The 18,691-nt window shown below is 40.5% G+C and overlaps 1 protein-coding gene across 4 annotated transcripts in view; it reads left to right on the top strand.

The window, feature by feature from the left end:
• Window positions 1-18,691, top strand: part of Ophn1 (oligophrenin 1) — a 344,008-nt gene that overhangs the window by 31,527 nt on the left and 293,790 nt on the right. The gene's annotated exons all lie outside the window — the stretch shown is intronic.

The raw sequence follows: 18,691 nt of genomic DNA, 5'->3' as shown, positions 1-18,691 counted from the left end.
CTTTCAACCATATATACCTGAAGGACATTTGGGACTAGAGTAGTTGAAGGCATGGTGCTGGCTGAAGTTAAGTTTCTAAGCTTAGGTTTCAGTATATTTACTATCTAGGAAATTGAGCTCATTAACAAGGAATGGAATGGCCAGGCTTAACACAGTGGCTTGTTGTTGCAAGAATGAGCATTGTGGGAGGTATTACCATGGGATATTTTTTATAATTATGGAAAACGTTAATAAAAATTGTGAAAATTAAAAAAAAAAAAGAATGAGCATTGCCTTTAGAGGCCCATTGACCTAGGAGTTTGAGTAGCCTGCTCACATGAGCTTCTTAAAGTGTCCTTTTGCTTAACTATAAATGGACACAGTAATACCAAATGTGGTCATTGAATGTACATATGAGAGAATATACTTGAAAATAGTATGCTCTTTCACTGTATTTTTTAAAAATATATTTTTTTATTTATTTGAGAGAGAGAGGGAGGGAGGGAAAGAGGGAGAGAATGGGCACACCAAGGCCCCTAGGTACTGCAAACAAACTCCAGACACATGTGCCACCTTGTGCATCTGGCTTTATATGGGTATTGGAGAATTGAACCTGGGTCCTTAGGCTTTGCAGGCAAATGACTTAACCACTGAACAATCTCTCCATCACTCTTTCACTTTTTTTTAATAGTGTGTGTACACATGTGTATATACATGTTTGTGTGTGCACAGGTACGTGCGTGTGTGTGTGTGTGTGTGTGTGTGTACATTTAGAGGCCATAGGACAACCTCCGGTGTCATCTGCAGAAATTCTTTTGAACTTAACATTTTGTTTTTGTTTTTTTGAGGTATGGTCTCACTCTAGCCCAGGGTGACCTGGAATTCACTATGTAGTCTCAGGGTGGCCTTGAACTCATGGTGATCCTCCAACTTCTGCCTCCCAAGTGCTGAGATTAAAGGCATGCACCACCATACCTGGATAATTTATGTTTTTAGTATTGTATTTATTTATTTATTTGAGGGGGGGTAGTTGACACACCAGGGCTTCTATCTGCTGCAAACTTCAGACACATGCACCATCTTGTGCATTTGGCTTACATGGGTCCTGGGAATCAAACCTGGGTCCTCTGGCTTTGCAGGAAAGCACTTTAACCACTAAGCCATCTCTTGAGCCCCCACCTTTTCTTTAATTGAGAATTTTATTATATGAACATACAGTGATTTGATCATGTTCCCATCACTTTATCCTTTTTCTGTTCCCTCTTACTACTCCATCCCCTGAATACCCTCCACTTTCAAGATAGTTATCTTCTGTCAGGTTGTTTTGTTCCTTTTAAAAATATTTTATTTGATGGAGAGAGGGGTTGAGAGAGTAAGGGAAGGAGGGAAGGAGAGAGAAAGAGGGAGAGGGAGAGAAAGGGAAAGAGAGAGAGAGAGAGAATGGGTACACCAGGGCCTCTAGTCACTGCAAACAAGCTCCAGATACATGTGCCACCTTGTGCATCTGGCTTACGTGGGTCCTGCGGAATAGAACCCATGTCCTTAGGCTTTGCAGGTAAGCACCTTAACCTCTAAGCCATTTCTCCAGCCTCATTTCATTCCATTCCTTTTATCCTCCTTTATTCTTCATGTCAAAATGTTGACATGTTTAAAATGGTACAGGCCTTAAGAGGGGTATTGGCAACCACTGTGGGATCGTGAATGCACCAATCCATTCATGTCTGGAGGACAGCACCTCAAAGTATGCTTATACCTGCTGTGACTCTCTTCACCCCTCATCCACAATATTTCCTAAGCCTTGGAAGACATGGTGGAAATCTCCTTTAGAGTTGAGCTCGCAACAGCCTCTTATTTTCTACTTTGATGATGTTTGAGTCTCCTCAGACTCCATAGAGATAGTTTTCTGGCTAGCAATGAGAACAGTACTTATACTCTTTCCAAGATTACCTCTGCAACATTCTTTGAGTCATGGTGGGTGTGTTAGAGATGACTCGTGTAGTGCTAAGCCCTTGGCTTTCTATTTTTGTCATTTTGACATCTCCTTGGTATTTGCTGCCATCTGCATATGGGACTGGGACCTGTGCATTTGGAGCTTGCCACCTATGCTTTTCCAAAATGTTTCCTGGCTGGCAACCAATTGACCAGGGAGTCCCAGAGATTATCCTGTCTTTACCTCCCCAGCTGTGGTATTACAAGCATGTACCACCATGCATAGTATTTTCACATGGATTCTGGGGATTAAATTGAGGTCTTCATGCTTGTGAGGTAAGAACTTTACCAGCTGAGCTTTCTCTCTATCACCTCTTTTTTTCATATAAGAAATAACTTTATTACAAAAATATGTAGTGTACACATGGTTAATGTCTATCACTGATTACGTCTTGGCTATTTTGTAATTAAAATCTGGTACATGGTTCAAACTTCTTTAGAAATTAGTGGCATTTCTTCTTATTCTATCGTGTGCCTGGGAGGATCTGTCCCCTCTTTTTGGGAGTGCTGGAGATCAGATTCTAAGCCTTGCACTTGCTAAGCAAGTACTCTACCACCCAGCTACATTTCCAGCAGCATGATGTGCTTAAAAATCTTTAAGTATATATAAAAAATATTTGTGCCATAAACTTAAGTTGTATTAGTAGTAATTTAGTCAGAATTAGATGTGGGTAGTCCCTGAGAATTCAACAATAGATTTTAAAAAGAGAGAAGCAAAGGGGAATATGAGTGCAAGTTTCATGTTTGGGACTCTGTGGGTGACAGTAAATTACAGAATTAATCAGAAAGTGTTCTGGGATAGCACTTAAGAGCAGCTTCATTACCACATAAGGTATTTGTGTACCTTGATTTATCCTTCTTTTCCTTAGGCCCTTTGAGGAGGATGAACCTTTTTGTTTGGAGTGTCCTGGAGTGAGCTATTCTATCTCCACTCTGCTTCTACTGGCACAGAGGAAGGGGGACAAAGTGCCTAACAGTGCCTGCCCTCATTGTTCTCTTAAGCATTTTATTTGAGTGCATAATAGGACATTATTTTTCAGGAGATCAACTGAGATTCAGGACAGTTAAATGGCTTATTAGAGGATTCATACCAACGTTGGCTTTGTTAATCATGGGACTGGGTTGCCTACGTTGGTTCTTACTGCAAATCCTTCCCTTTTCATTGCAGTGTACTATAGTGAGACTTCCCTTTACTGGCTGATGATTTACTTCTACTTAAATTTGAAGAGTGGGTTAAACAAGAGGGGACAATCAATAGTGTCATATAGCAATTCAAAACACAGTGCGTTGGGCTGGAGAGACGGCTTAGTGGTTAAGGGCTTGCATGTGAAGCCTAAGGACCCCGGTTCGAGGCTCGATTCCCTAGGACCCACGTTGGCCAGATGCACAAGGGGGCACACGCATCTGGAGTTCATTTGCAGTGGCTGGAGGCCCTGGTGCGCTCATTCTCTCTCTCTCTCTCTCTGCCTCTTTCTCTCTCTGTCTGTCTCTAAAATAAATAAAATAACAACAAAAGAATGGAATTTCAAAGGAGAAAGTTGGGGGGGGGTGGGAGAGAATTAACATGGGATTTTTTTATAATCATGGAAAATGCTAATAAAAATTAAAAAATTAAAAAACCAAAACACAGCGCTTTATGTAGCACTTCTTATATATTGAAATTCCAGTTGCCTGTTTACAACTGGTATTTTAATTTTTTAAAGAAAAATCTAACAAACCAAGGAATAAGCAAAAGCAACAACAACAAAATGAAATTGCAACAAGTTTTTGCCTGATATATCAGAGCTGAAGGTGTACCAGGGGTCCTGAGGGGTAGGAGTGGGGAAGGATTGGTGGTCATGGCATGGATTTTCTAGGCAGATGGGTTTGGCTTGGAGGAAGAGCATAGTAACAGTACTGTGTGGTGTGGGTGTAGAGTTAATGAGGCCTTCCACAGCACAGCGTCCTTGAATCTGCCCACTTTCCCCTGGGATGTGAAAGTGATTAACTTGCAGTTGGTTTTCCTGATAGACAAAGCTGTAGGACAGGCTAGTATACATTAATGGTGATGTGTGGAGAACTCCTCTCACAGAATAAACAGACACTCTCTGTCTCTTGAAAGCTGGCCTCTTTGTGAACTTCTCACTATGACCCAGTTGTTATAGAGGAGTTTAGAAACTCGAGATGAGAGTCATAAACAGGGGCTATTATGTACTAGACCTAAACAAGTTGGAGAGGAATAATTTCACATTTGATGGCAGACTGTCTTGTTTGTCTTTCTGCTCCATTTGCTTCCTGCATGGCTTTGAGTCCTCCGCAAGAGCTCTTTGTGGTGGCAGGGAGCTGTGGCCAAGATAGTACTGGGACCCAAGAATGCTCATTCCTAGTACAGCATCTGGGCCATCTTTATAGTGCTTCTGATATGGATGGAAAAAGATGAAGAAATGCTTTAAAAGATTAAAATTGGACAGCAAAATAAACACTTCTAAATGAAAACCCATGCTTTCATTCTTTCCTTTTCAGCTATCTTGCATATCTGAGCTGAAAGTAGTCTCTGCCTTTTAATCTATTAAGCAAATTTTTCTCAGTTTATAAAATAGCCTTTTCATTTTTAATCTTCCTCGTGGGTGCAAGAAAGAGGCTATGTTTTTAAATACATTTTATTTATTTATTTGACCCACACAGAAAAAAAAATATATATATATAGACAGTGACAGAGAGAGAGAGAGAGAGAGAGAGAGAGAGAGAGAGAGAATGGGCACACTAGGGCCTTCAGCCACTACAAACAAACTCCAGACGCATGTGCTCTTTTGCATCTGGCTAACTTGGGTCCTGGGGAATTGAACCTGGGTCCTTTGGCTTTGCAGGCAAATGACTTGCTAAGCCATCCATCCAGTCCAGAAGTAGATATCTTCAAGAATATGATTTTTAGGTGGGACCTGGTGCATGCTTTTAATCCTAGCACTTGGGAGGCAGAGGTTGGAAGATTTCTGTGAGTTCAAAGCCAGTCTGGGGCTACAGAATGAGTTCCAAATCATCCTGAGCTAGAGACCCTATCTTGAGGAAAAAAAATGTCTTTTTTTGTTGTTTTGTTTTGTTACTTTCTTTCTTATTCCTGGGACAAAATACATGACCAGAAGCAACTTAAGGAAGAAAAGGGTTTATTTTTGGCTTCCAGTTCCAGAACATATAGTCTGTCATGTCAGGGGAAGCATAGTAGGGAGGAAATAGTGAGAGTGAGAATGGTAAGTGGGGCTAGGCTGTTACGTGTCAAGGTCCGGGGCGGGGGTGTGCTTCCTCCAGCAAGGCTCCACCCCTAAAACTTTCACAACCTTTCCAAACAGTGCCAGCAACTGTTGATTAAGTATTCAAACATATGAGCCTATGAAGTTTATTGTACACTCAAACCATCACAGTAACAAAGACTGGCCTTGAATATACCTTCCTCTTGTCTCAGTGTTCTTAGTGCAAGTATTACAGGTATGTGACAATAGACTTGGATAAAAAATTTTTAAATATATTGTCTCATCTGCATTACTTTTGTTCTTATATCAAAACAAATGGACTAAAAGTCCAAGACAAACCCAAAAGTATAATTGCTGTATCATAAGGTAATTCCATTTTAATTTTTAATATATTTTATTTTTATTATTTATTATAGATGGAGAGAAAAAAGATACAGAAATAGGCAGGTAGAGTATGTGTGTGTGAGAGAGAGAGATAAAGAGAGTGGGAGAGAGAATGGGTGCGCCAGGGCCTCCAGCCACTGTAAACAATCTCCAGATGTGTCCACCCTCTGTGCATCTGGTTTATGTGAGTCCTTGGGAATCCTTTGGCTTTGTAGGCAAGTGCCTTAACCACTAAGCAATCTGTCCAGCCCCAATTGTAATTGTTTTTAGGAATTTGCCAAATAATTTTAACCTCTTCTCCCCTCCCCTCCCCTCCCCTCCCCTCCCCTCCCCTCCCCCCCCCTCCCCTCCCCTCCCCTCCCCTCCCCTCCCCTCCCCTCCCCTCTCTTCTCCTCTCCTCTCCTCTCCTTCTCTTCTCTTTTCTTCTCTCTTTCTGAGACAGTATCTCTCTTACCACTGCTGTTTGCAGGCTTCCTGATCTGGACCCACTTCAAATTACCATAGGACCATTGGAGTTATGCTACTTTGCTTACAGATTTAGTTTCATAGGCACTGAGGAGGATCAAACTTAGGTCAACAGACTTGAAAATAAGCACCTTTAATTGCTGAATCATCTCCCCAGCCCCTCCTCAGGATTTATAGTATGTTCATGAATTGACTCATTAAAGCATTGGATATATGCTACTTAAGACTCATGCATGATCCATTCAACCAGGAGTTTTGTTTTGGACAATGGTATTAAGAAATATTTTGTGGGAAGCATGTTAACTCCCAAATTGATTAGATACTAAATAAGTCATTTTTTCCATCTTGATCCTATATTAGCTTTTCTAAATCCATCTTAAACCTATTTATAATTCTAACTGAAGTGACATGCAGTAAAGAAATTCTCCAAGTTGACAACATGAAATTATGACATTCCTTAATTTGTCTTCAAATGTTTTTATGCTGTTTGTGGTGTTTTAAAAAAATCATTTATTTATTTATTCATATTTGAGAGAGAGAGAGACTGAGAGAGGAACATATATATATATATATATATATATATATATATATATATATATATATAGAGAGAGAGAGAGAGAGAGAGAGAGAGAGAGGGGGGGGGGGGAATGGGCACCCCAGGGACTCTACCCACTGTAAACAAACTCCAGACGCATGCACCACCTTGTGCATCTGGCTTTACGTAGGTACTGGGGAATCAAACCTGGGTCCTTTGGCTTTGCTGGCAAGCACCTTAATGGCTAAGCCATTTTTTAGCCCTTAAAAATGTTTTCTTTTTTTCACTTCAAGAGGGGGGTGGAGAGAGGGGAATGGCTTAGTGGTTAATGAGTTTGCCTGCAAAGCCAAAGGACCCAGGTTTGGTTTCTCAGGACCCACATTAGCCAGATGCACAAGGGGGTGTACGTGTCTAGAGTTTGTTTGCAGTGGCTGGAGGCCCTGGTGCGCCCATTCTGTCTCTCTCTCTGTCCCTCTTTCTCTGTTAAATAAATAAATAAAAATAAAATGATTAAAAATACTTCAAGAGGATACTTCTTCAAGTTGTGTTGGTTTAGATTTGCTAAAAGTTCACATCTCCTTTGTATGATATTAAGGATTCCTGTTTTCAGATCTTAGCCCTCATATTTCCATATCAAAGAATTAGATATTCTATTAGCACTTCATTTTAAAACATGTATACCTCTTATTTGAAAGCACTCATTCTGTCTGCTTAGTACATTTCTGTCCCCTTTCTGTACCCGCTCCAGCTGTCTTAGGTCATTTTGAAAATTGTCCTCAACATTTTGTGGTATTGTTGTAGCCTATAAGAGAGGTTTTGTTCTACAAAGTTTATAATCCTCTCTCTAATAATGATGATTACCATTTTGCTGGGCCTATTGTTTTTGAAAACAATCCACATATTTTCCTTTCCAGTATTGTAGCCACTAAAATGTTCTTAGAGCATACTATGCTGTGCTTATAGAATACCCAATTCATTGTGTCTCAGCAGAATGAGCATTGGTTGAGAGTTCAAAGAACTAAGGTGCCATCTCCAAATCTTTGCTAATCATGTCATCTTAGGCACAGTTCACCTTTTAGAGCTTTGGTTTCCTTGTATGTGAAACAGGACCAAGCACTCCATTAGGGGCTGGGAATGTAGCTTAGTTGGTACATTAGTCAGTGCTTGCCTAGCCTATATGAAGCCCTGGGTTTGATCCCCAGTATCACATAAACCTTATGTGGGGCTGGAGAGATGGCTTAGTGGTTAAGCCACTTGCCTGTGAAGCTTGTGGACACAGGTTTGATCTCCCCAGTACCCATGTAAGACAGATATACAAGGTGGCTCATACATCTGGAATTCATCTGCAGTGGCTAGAGGCCGTGGTACACCCATTCTCTCTGTGTGTAACAAATCAATTAATTAAAAATGAAATGTTAATAAAACCTGGCTGGGCGTGGTGGTGCATGCCTTTAATCCCAGCACTTGGGAGGCAGAGGTAGGAGGATTGCTGTGAGTTCAAGGCCACTCTGAGACTACAGAGTGAATTTCAGGTCAGCCTGAGCTAGAGTTAAACCCTATGTCAAAAAGAAACAAGGCTGGAGGGATGGCTTAGCAGGTAAGGCACTTGTCTGCAAAGTAAAAGGACTCAGATTTGATTCAATTCCCCAGGAACCATGTTAGCCAGATGCACAAGGTGGCACATGGCGTCTGGAGTTTATTTGCAGCAGCTGGGGGCCCTGGCACACTCATTCTCTCTCTCTCTCTCTCAAATAAACAAATAAATAAAAATAAAAAAAACTACAAATACAAATAACCCCCCCCCCCCGAAGTCCCCCAAAACCTGATGTGGTGGTGCATACCTAAAATTCCAGCACTTGGGAGGCTGATGCAGGAAGATTGTCACTAGTTTAAGGCTACATAGTAAGTTTGTGGCAGGCCAGGCCTACTTAGTGAAACCCTGTCTTTCAAAAAAAGGATCCAATCAATCAACAAATAAAAACCAGAAAAAGGTACTTAATATATATAAAACAATAAGAAGCTAGGTATAGCCCAGTGTTTTAGTTATCTTCTTGTTGGAAAGATAAAGCACCTGAGCAGAATATGGGAGGAAAGTTTTTTTTTTAATTTTTATTTTGGTTGTACTATGAGGCTTCATGATGGCAGGGGGATAGGAGGCATGAGCACAGGTGGACAGTGGAAGCAGGAGAGAGAACTGAATTGTGGCAATAGGGAGCTGGCTATAACAACTCTAAGCCCTCTCTCAACAACACACCTCCTCCAGCAAAGCTCCACCTCCAAAATTGCCATCAGCTGGTGACCGAGCAGTCAAAACATAGGAGATTATGGGGGACATCTGATCCAAACCACTATATTCTATTCCTGGCCCCCATAAACTGATGACCATTCATAATTGATGACCATTCATGATGTAAGATGTGATGCATTCAGTCCAGCTTTAAAAGTCCCCATAGTTTTTTTTTCAATCCCATTACTATTAAAACATCTACCTAGTCCAAGATCTCTTCACTGTGAGCCTATACAACCAAAAATACATAATGGCACAGAGTAACCATTCATACTACAAAAGATGGCATTCCAAGGAAAGATTCAACACAGTGAAAATCAAATCCTGTAGCTCCAAGTCCAACATTTGTAACTAGTGATGAAATGAAGTCTCTGGGATCCAAGTTCTACCCTCCAGCCAGGCTCCTTATAGCCCTAGGAACAATCCATCTTGTGCTAGCAGCAGCTCTCCTTGGCAATGGTCCCATAGTACTGGCATTTCCAAAAGTCCTGAGATCTTCACTGCAATCCATGGTTCATCCTCATGGCTCCACTTGGCCTCCAAATAGGGCCTCCAACAGCCCTGCTTTACATTGTCTATAGTCATTAAAACAAAAATAACAACAACAACACATTGCATATCCAATGACCCTCTCTATCCAGAATTTGTTATACTGTAATAGAACCATGTGGGCTACCAAATTTATTAATTCACGGGGTAATAAAGCTGACTTTAAAGAACAAGAAAACTACTTTAGCATTCAGAGCCTTTATTTTCATAAGAGTCAGCATTCTTCCTGCTGTCCCAATGCAGAACAGCTGGCCCAATCTCAGTTGTAGTTATCTTTCAAACAATTGCAGCTGAATGGGGCTGCTATCCTGCCCCAAACATTTATTTCTTTCTGTGTCATATCTATCTTCTCATAGTATCCATTTATTCTAAACTCAATCCTGCTAAGTTCTCAGAATGCAGGCAGGTGCAGTATGCCTCTCACACAAACTGCTGCTAGCCTAGTCCAGGCAAAGCTCTTTCTCCCCCTCATAAGCCTAGCCTGCATAGTACACACACACACACACACACACACACACACACACACACACACACCAAAAATATTATTTAAAAATGGTAATGTGGGCTGGAGAGATGGTTTAGTGGTTAAAGCATTTGTCTGCAAAGCTTAATGACCCAGGTTTAATTCCCCAGTACCCATGTAAAACCAGATACACAAAGTGGCACATGCATCTATAGTTCATTTGCAGTGGCACTAGGCACACTCATACTTCTATACTTCTCTCTGTCTCTGTCTCCATCTCTCTCTGTCTGTCTGTATCTCTGCTTGAAAGTAAATAAATAAAATATTTTAAAAAATATTTAAAAAAACTGAGAATGTTTTGGGCCACATGTACAAAGGGACACATGCATTTGTAGTTGGTTTGCAAAGGCTGGGGGCCCTGGCATACACTGTCTCCCTCTTTCTCTTTCTCTCTGTATCTCTCTTTGCATATAAATAAATAAATAAATAAATAAATAAATAAATAAATAAATAACAGGAATGTCAAACTCCTTCTTTTCCAGTCACCTCAGGCTGCTTTCATCCACTAAACACCATCTACCACCCAGACGTGGTGAAGTAAGAATCAATCATTCTGCATCAGCTTCTTCCAACAGGGTAGGGATTTGGGCTCCTTTCCACTCTTCTGATAGCAGCTAGGAAATCCAGGGTGGGTTCAGTTCTCACCTCAGCTGTAATACTAGATTATGGCTGTGCCTAATAGAGAGCAAGTAAAATTATCTCAAAGACTATAATGTGTGGAGAACAGGGTAGATGATGGACCATCATGTACTATGTTATTTCAGAATGAATGATGTGCACTGTTTGCATCTCATACCAATTTTTTTTTTTCAAACAATGGTAAAACAACATAGTGTTAAATTTATCACTTTGACTATTTTAAGTGTGTAGTCAGTAGTATTAAGTATATTCAGATTATTGTACAATAGCTTTCCAGAACATTTTTGTTTTGCCATACTGAAGCTATACTTAGTAACACTAACTCCTCTCTCCTTCCCCCAAGTACCTTCTAGTTTCGGTTTTTATGATTTTTTTTTTACTATTTTAAGTGAGTAGAATTACATAGTATTTGTCACTCTTGGAACATCAAGGTTCAATAATGTTATAGCATATGTTGGAGTCTCATTCCTTTCTAAGACTGGACAATATTCCACTGTAAGTATATACCATATTTTGTCTCCTGACTTGTCCATCAGTGGGCATTTGGGTGCCCTCAGTTATTGTGAATGAATAGTACCACAATGAACATGAGCCTCTTTGAGATATTACTTTGAATTCCTTTGGTTATGTACCCTGAAGTGGGATTGCTGGATCATTTGGAAGTTCTATTTTTGTATTTTTATGTAAGCATAATACTGATTTTTTTCCATAATGGCTTCACCATTTTGACATCTCATGCCAATTCTTTGAAATAGGTAAGATTGTTAACATGAAACCTAATGTACAGATTAAAAAGTGAAATAGGGCTGGAGAGATGGCTTGGCAGTTAAGGTACTTGCCTGCAAGCCAAAGGACCCAGGTTCAATTCCCCACAACCCATGTAAGCCAGTTGCAGAAGGTGATGCATGTGTCTGGAGTTCATTGGCAGTGGTGGAAGGCCCTAGTGCACCCATTCTCTTGTCTCTTTCTGCCACTTTCTCTTACTGTCTTAAATAAATAAATAAATATTTTTTAAGGTGAAATAACTACTCATGCAGTTACCCAGTGTCAAAACTAGAGGGGACTTTGTACTCAGAATCTTACTCTCCAGCTTATGTTGCCCCCAGCACTTTGATTCAGCATTTTTTCTTGAGCTGTCTGCTTTGCTTCGGAAATCCCCAACTCATCAAGCACTGTTGCTTGCAATACCTGACATCGTAGAGTTCAGAATTCTAGCTCTGCTGATTAATCATTGCTCCTTTGGCATGTTCTCTCTCTTTTATTTTAAAGTTTTTATTTATTTGCAAGCAGAGAGAGATAGGAGAGAGTGAGAGCGAGAGCACTGCAGAGCCTGCAAATGAAGTCCACTTTATACATCTGGCTTCACGTGGGTACTGGGGAATCAAACCCCAGTCGCCCAGTTGTTTAGCTTTGTAGGCAAGTGACTTAACCACTAAGCCATCTATCCAACCCTGGCATGTTCTCTTGAGATTAAGACTGTGTGAAAGGTATATACATATGAGGAAGCAGCCAGTTGGTACAGCTCTGTGAGTTTCTATAGCAGTAGGCCAGTAATCTGTAGCCCAGCCTGGCCTCAAACTTGTGATGCTCCTTTTTCCAGTCTAAGTGTGGAGATAATAGGCGTGTACAACCTCACTCAGCTTATTTTACTTTTTCAAACTTGAAAGCCATATTTGCTCTTTGATTTAGTTGCTGAGTACTGAGCATCCCCTCAAGCAGATTATCATTTCATCACCAACACATTTGAAAAGAAAACATGTTTACACACATGTAAAAAATGCTGATTTGTTGGGAAGAGTAGCAATTAAAAAAGTCATGTGACTCATATTTCAATTGTAATAAGCACTACCCTTCTCTCTAGGAATGCTTTCTGCCAGGAGTTGTGGCTCCCTGATATGAGTTTGTTTTCCTTTTTCTTTCTTTCTTTTCTTTTTCCTTCCTTCCTTCCTTCCTTCCTTCCTTCCTTCCTTCCTTCCTTCCTTCCTTCCTTCCTTCCTTCCTTCCTTCTTTCCTTCCTTCCTTCTTTCTTTCTTTTCAAACATTTTAAGTATTTTATTTTTTTTTAAAATATTTATTTGACAGAGAAAGAGGGAGAGAGAGAGAATGGGCATTCCAGTGCCCCCAGCCACCTCAAACAAACTCTAGATGCGTGTGCCCCCTTGTGCATCTGGCTAATGTGGGTCCTGGGGAAGTCAAACCCCGGGTCCTTTGGCTTTTCATGCAAACGTCTTAACCACTAAGCCATCCCTCCAGCCCCTTTTCTTTCTTTTTATAAAAACAGGATCTTGCTATGTATCCCTGGCTGGCTTGGACCAGGCTGGCAATCTCCTGCCTGTAGCTCTGCTGAGATTACAGGAATGTGACATCATGCCTAGAAGAGGAAAAAAAAATTTTTTTGCACTCTATGTTATGGGACAAGAACCCAGGGCCTCCTGCATGCTAGGCAAATGCTCAGTCATTGTGGTATATCCTAAGCCTGATCTGAGAACTTAATTCAGTTTTGTTTTTTCAATGTATTTAGTGCCTCTTTTCCTTCCCTAAGGATCATCTTACAATTTTATTTTGTGCCAGTCACGGGTTTTGTACCTGGGCTCTGAGGGTTGTGCTCTGAAAACTTCCAAGACAAACTCCCCGAAACATGGATTCCTGAATAGAGAATTGCCAGCTAAAAGGTCTGTGGACTGGAAGCATTTGATAGTTGTGCCCTTTCCTGACTTAGCACACAGGGAGGGTTGGCAGCTGGTACTGGATCTTAATTCTGTCTTTGGTTTTGTTTTCTTCACCACCTCGCCACCTCACCACTTGTGATTTAGTGTTGGCATATATAAATTCTAATCATCTGGGACATTATCACTCTCTAGGCAGGTCACAGTGCTGAATTTTTGTTTCTGATGCTCCCATACAATCACAACTCAATTACAGCTATGTGAACATCCCCCTCAGTGTTTTATTTTAATTTAAGAGAGAGAAAGAGAGGGAGGGAGGGAGGGAGGAAGGGAGAGAGGGAGAGAGGGAGGGAGAGAGAGATAAAGCACATGATGTTTAATTGATTCTTAAAATTTAAAAACTACTGGTCATGAGTTGAATCTAGCATGGCTGTTTTTATTATGAAAATGTATGACGGGTGATTTGCAAACCTGCCTATGAAAGCACACTTCTAAGTATCTTGACAGAGCACATTTCTTTGGTTCCTATTTTTTCTTTTTAATTAACATGTGTGTCAATATAATAAATATGTAGTGCCACCTATAAGTCTTAAAAGGGTTGTTTGAAGAGAGCAATCATGAGGCCTTTCAACATAAGGTAGGCAATAGAACTTATCTGTACCTGGGTGTAATGATTAGCTTTGCACTGACACTTAGTCATTTCCTTTGCCTTTGAGTCAAAACCTAGCTAAGCATTTTCCGAAATCCCGCTGACTTCCTTATTTTGGTTCCTGGTATTGCTAGCTTGCCAGTCTACCAGACAGGAAACTTCAAAGACAGTTCTTGCATGTCCATTTGTCCTTACTTCCTTTATTCTGTCTGCTCTGATCCCTCACATGCAATAAATGTGCCTGGTAGGTGTCCCTCCAGCACTTTTTTCTATAATTATCTCCACTTTTCTCTTGCCCCATTTCTCCTGCCACATTTCAAACCCTGGTTCTTCTTTTTGAGGTAGGCTTTCACTTTAGCTCAGGCTGTCCTGGAATTCACTATGTAGTCTCAGGGTGGCCTCAAAGTCACAATGGTCCTCCTACCTCTGCCTCCTGAGTGCTTGGATTAAAGGTGTGCGCCACCACATTCGGGTCCCCTGGTTCCTTTTTATCTGAGCAAACACTAGTTCCTAACTATAGCCATCCCCTTTAGTTAATTCTGTACTGGAGCCCTCAACCTATTCAGCAGCACTGCATGACATCCTACACTGCTAACCTCTTCAGGAAAATGTTCGTCCTCTTCATGGTTTTCTACACTATGGCGCAGCTGTCTTTGCAGCCTTGTCTGATATCTCTACTTAAAAATTGAGCTGTTATGCCGGGTGTGGTGGTGCACGCCTTTAATCCCAGCACTCGGTAGGCAGAGGTAGGAGGCTCATGCATGAGTTTGAGGCCACCCTGAGATTCCATAGTGAATTCCAGGTCAGCCTGAGCTAGAGTGAGACCCTACCTCAAAAACCAAACAGACAAACAAAAAATTGAGCTGATAAGCTAAATTATACTTTCCAAACTTATTCTCAGGTCTGTTCATCCTCAATTCCTTTTGCCCAAGGACTTTATTTTTACTTACATATTTTTGAGATAGACTCTTGCCATGTAGCCCAGGTAGGTCTTGAACTTGTTATGTACCAGCCTCACCTCAAAACTCACGGCCCTCCTATCTCCATTTTTGGAGTGGGGTTTCTGGTCCAACTGAGTGGCGGTATAGCAGTTTTTATAAACCAGGTCCAACTGCTGAAAAATTAGTTTCTTCTTGCCTCCATCCATTTTGCTGTGTTAACATCTTCCAAACCTGTAAGGACTACATCAATCTTATCTTTTCCTTCCAATTTTTTTTTTTTTTTGGTTTTTCAAGGTAGAGTCTCACTCCCCTGTCTCTGACTACCATCTTGCCACCACTGTGCTAGTATTACAGCAACCTACCATAGCTTCTGTTTTATACATGGGGTCTTGGGATTGAAATCAGGTACTCAGTCTTGAGCAACAAGCATTTTATCCACTGGACCATACCTCCAGTCCAAAGAGTTGGCTATGAATTCTAGAGCCTAGTGCATATCAGAAAGTATTTGTGTGTTTAAGTAGTGTTTTATTTAGCTTCCTTTATTATTGCACAGTCTATCTGTAATTTATCTAGGTGCGGCCCTTGATAGCTCTTTATGTGTGTGTATGCCACACCTGCAGTCATCTGTCTTGTTATGAAGTTAGCTCTATTTGGGTGTATATCCCTCTCTTGGGGATTTTGTGATTTATCACTATATATATTGTGCCATTTAGCACAGTACCTGACTGATAATAAACATTTAGTAACTATCAGTTGAAATGTGTAACTCTTTCATTATAATTGTCCTACATTTAAATTTTTCCCACTTTATTTTATAGATAAGAAGTTCTTATGACTAGAGACATTGACAGGGTGATTAGTAAATGAAGCATCTATTCTAAGAATCACATCATTGTCATAACTATAAGTGGTGAAATTCTAATATCTGCTGACATGTAGTAGGGGCTGTGTAAACTGGAGAGAGGATGTATGCAAGGTAAAATGTTTATGACACTTAAAACTTTGTTTAAAAATCTAGAACTAACAACTATAGTAATAACATGTATCAGTGAGAATAGTGTACATTATGTTCCAGTGTCAACCATTAAGATATTAATGGGTTATAGCTGGGCATGGTGGTGCATACCTTTAATCCCAGCACTCAGGGGCCAGAGGTAGGAGGACCACCATGCCTTTGAGGCCACCCTGAGACTACATAGTGAATTCCATGTCAGCCTGGGCTAGAGTGAGATCCTACCTCAAAAAAAAGTGTTAATGGGTTATAACAACAAATTATGTATGTCCACAGAAGTTTGCCTCATCACTGATCCCAGGGGCTGAGGATGGTACAAGATCTATTTCCACACATGAGGCTTGTCACATGGCTCTTAAAACTTATACTGGAAATAATGTATATTATGTGCATATTGTTACACACATATTGCATAATATTAATTACCTTGATCAATGAAAATCACATGACCATAGTTGCCTTTGGATGAGGCAAGGCAGTGCAATACTACCAAGTGCCTTGAAGCAGGATCCAGTGTGTGTTTGCTGCACAGAATTCATATCTACCATACATGTCAAAGACTTTCTTTGAAAGAATACAATGGAAACTCAGGAGTTGCAGCTGGGGATGTAGCTGCTCAGTGGTAGAATGAATAAATTGAGCCTTGGGCCCAACCCCTCAGTGACATGCATGCACATACACACACACCAGAATTCAGATTACTAAGGAGTTCTTATTGGATACTATTTAATAATTTATTTATATTTATTTGAGAAAGGGAGGGAGGGAGGAAGAGAGACAAGAGAGAGAGAGAGAGAGAGAGAGAGAGAGAGAGAGAGAGAGAGAGAGAGAAAATGGGCATGCCAGGGCCTCCAGCCACTGCAGATGAACTCCAGATATATGTGCTCTCTTGTGCATCTAACTTATGTGGGTTCTGGGCAATCAAACCTGGTTCCTTTGACTTTTCAGGCAAATGCCTTAACCGATAAGCCATCTCCCCAGCCCTGGATGCCTTTTTATACTAAAAACTTGGATTGTATAGTCAACAAAATTAACATGATTTCTGCCTTCTATTCCAGAGGCAATTAAAAAAAAAAAACAACAACTAAGGTAAAATAATAGTAGGTTATGATAAAAATTGTGAGTAGAATAAAGAAGGCTTTAGAGAATATCAGAGGGGTTTTTCTTTAGTCAGGGAAGGCTTCTTAGTAGATGTGACATTTAACTTGAGAAGTGAATGAGAAGGCTCTAATCAGTCATATGGATGGGGATTGGGAAGAATATTCCAGGCAGAGATAATGCGTATGCAGAGTTTGAGACTGGAAAGGGGCTTGTTTTTCCCTTCCTCAAGGAACTAAAAAAGACCACTGTGGTTGGAAGGTATTGGCTACCCATGAGCCATGTTGGGGAGATACAGTGTGAACCTATCAGAGGGTTTTAAACAGCAAGATTTAAGTAATATAATTGGTATTTTGAGCTTCTTCTGGCTGCACCATGGAGAATGAGTTAAAGGAAGGCAATAGTGAATGAAGACGAGGGGGGTATGTGCAGTAGTATATGTAACAGAGGAATGATGGCCCGTGTGAGGGTGGTAATGGAAAGAAGTGTATTAAATAAATTCTTATGTGATCACATCATTAAGACCTGTTGATAGACTGCACATGGAAGGTGATGGAGATGAGATTATTGAGGGTGACTTTCATTTGTAGGTGTATCATAGGACCATATTCTGAAATGGAGAATCCTGGGGAGAACCAGTTTTCTTTCTTTCCTTCTTTCTTTCCTTCCTTCCTTCTTTCTTTCTTTCTTTCTTTCTTTCTTTCTTTCTTTCTTTCTTTCTTTCTTTCTTTCTTTCTTTCTTTCTTTCTTTCTTCTTTCTTTTTTTGAATACTGGCTGTTTGAATTTATATACACCAAGGAACCTTCCTGATTCACATAGGGACCTTAGCTCTCTGAAATGTGAAAATGTGATTCTCATGCAAGGCAGGACCACAGCAAGTGACTTCTTCACCAGCGTTATAGCCCTGTGTTCTTATGTGGTTTCTTTTCCACCATTAAATGTATCATAATGACAACGATGGAACACATCGGTGGGGTTAGAGAACATTTTGTGAGTTTGAAATTTTAAGTGAAAAATATGTTGGCTTGAAGTCTTTGGAAGCCATGTCACTGAGTCATTAGAATTGTAGCTGAAATCAGTTGATAGACTAGCAGAAGAAAACATGAAACTTCTAAGTATTATATGGAAGATGGTTCTTTATGTTTTTTTTTTTTTTTACGTGGGTTTTTCTTGCATTGGAGCTAGCAAAAGTTAAGGAAATTTTGTGCACATATAATTATATGCAAATATAAAAGTGTTTCCTACCAACTGATAGTAGCAAATAAATAGCTAGAGGATGAAGGTGGAGAGAACATGGAAAATCAAAAGCTGGCTTTAATTTCCTGGCAGCCCTTTGTGGCACAATTTGTTAATTTTTCTAAAGATCCTGTGGTCTGAAAACAGTGACCCCAGAGCTGGCTGTCAGCCTCTCCTAGTAGTCTTCTAAATTCTACTAAATAAGCTTTTTGTTAAAGTTGGCTGGGGGAAAGAGCCTGGTCTGAGAAGAAACCTTAGCAAGGCAAAGCAGTGTTCGACATGCCTGACCATTCTGACAAATCCTTAGCTACAGTCCAGGAATCAGTGCACCATCTCACTCACACCCGGCCAATGTTCCTCTCAAGCAAAATGTACAACCATGTACACTGCCCAAATATATGCCCACTGTGAAGATTTTCCTTCACCATTGTCCTTTAAGGTTGTCCCAGAAAGGGGCTGTAATTCTGTGGCTGTCCTCTTCTGTGAGGTGCGTACATAGTGTGTTAAACCTTCT

This window comes from Jaculus jaculus, chromosome X (genome assembly GCF_020740685.1).
Source record: "Jaculus jaculus isolate mJacJac1 chromosome X, mJacJac1.mat.Y.cur, whole genome shotgun sequence".
Lineage (NCBI taxonomy): Eukaryota > Metazoa > Chordata > Mammalia > Rodentia > Dipodidae > Jaculus > Jaculus jaculus.
The sequence above is the reverse complement of the archived record's forward strand: the minus strand, read 5'-3'. Positions and strand labels throughout refer to the sequence as shown.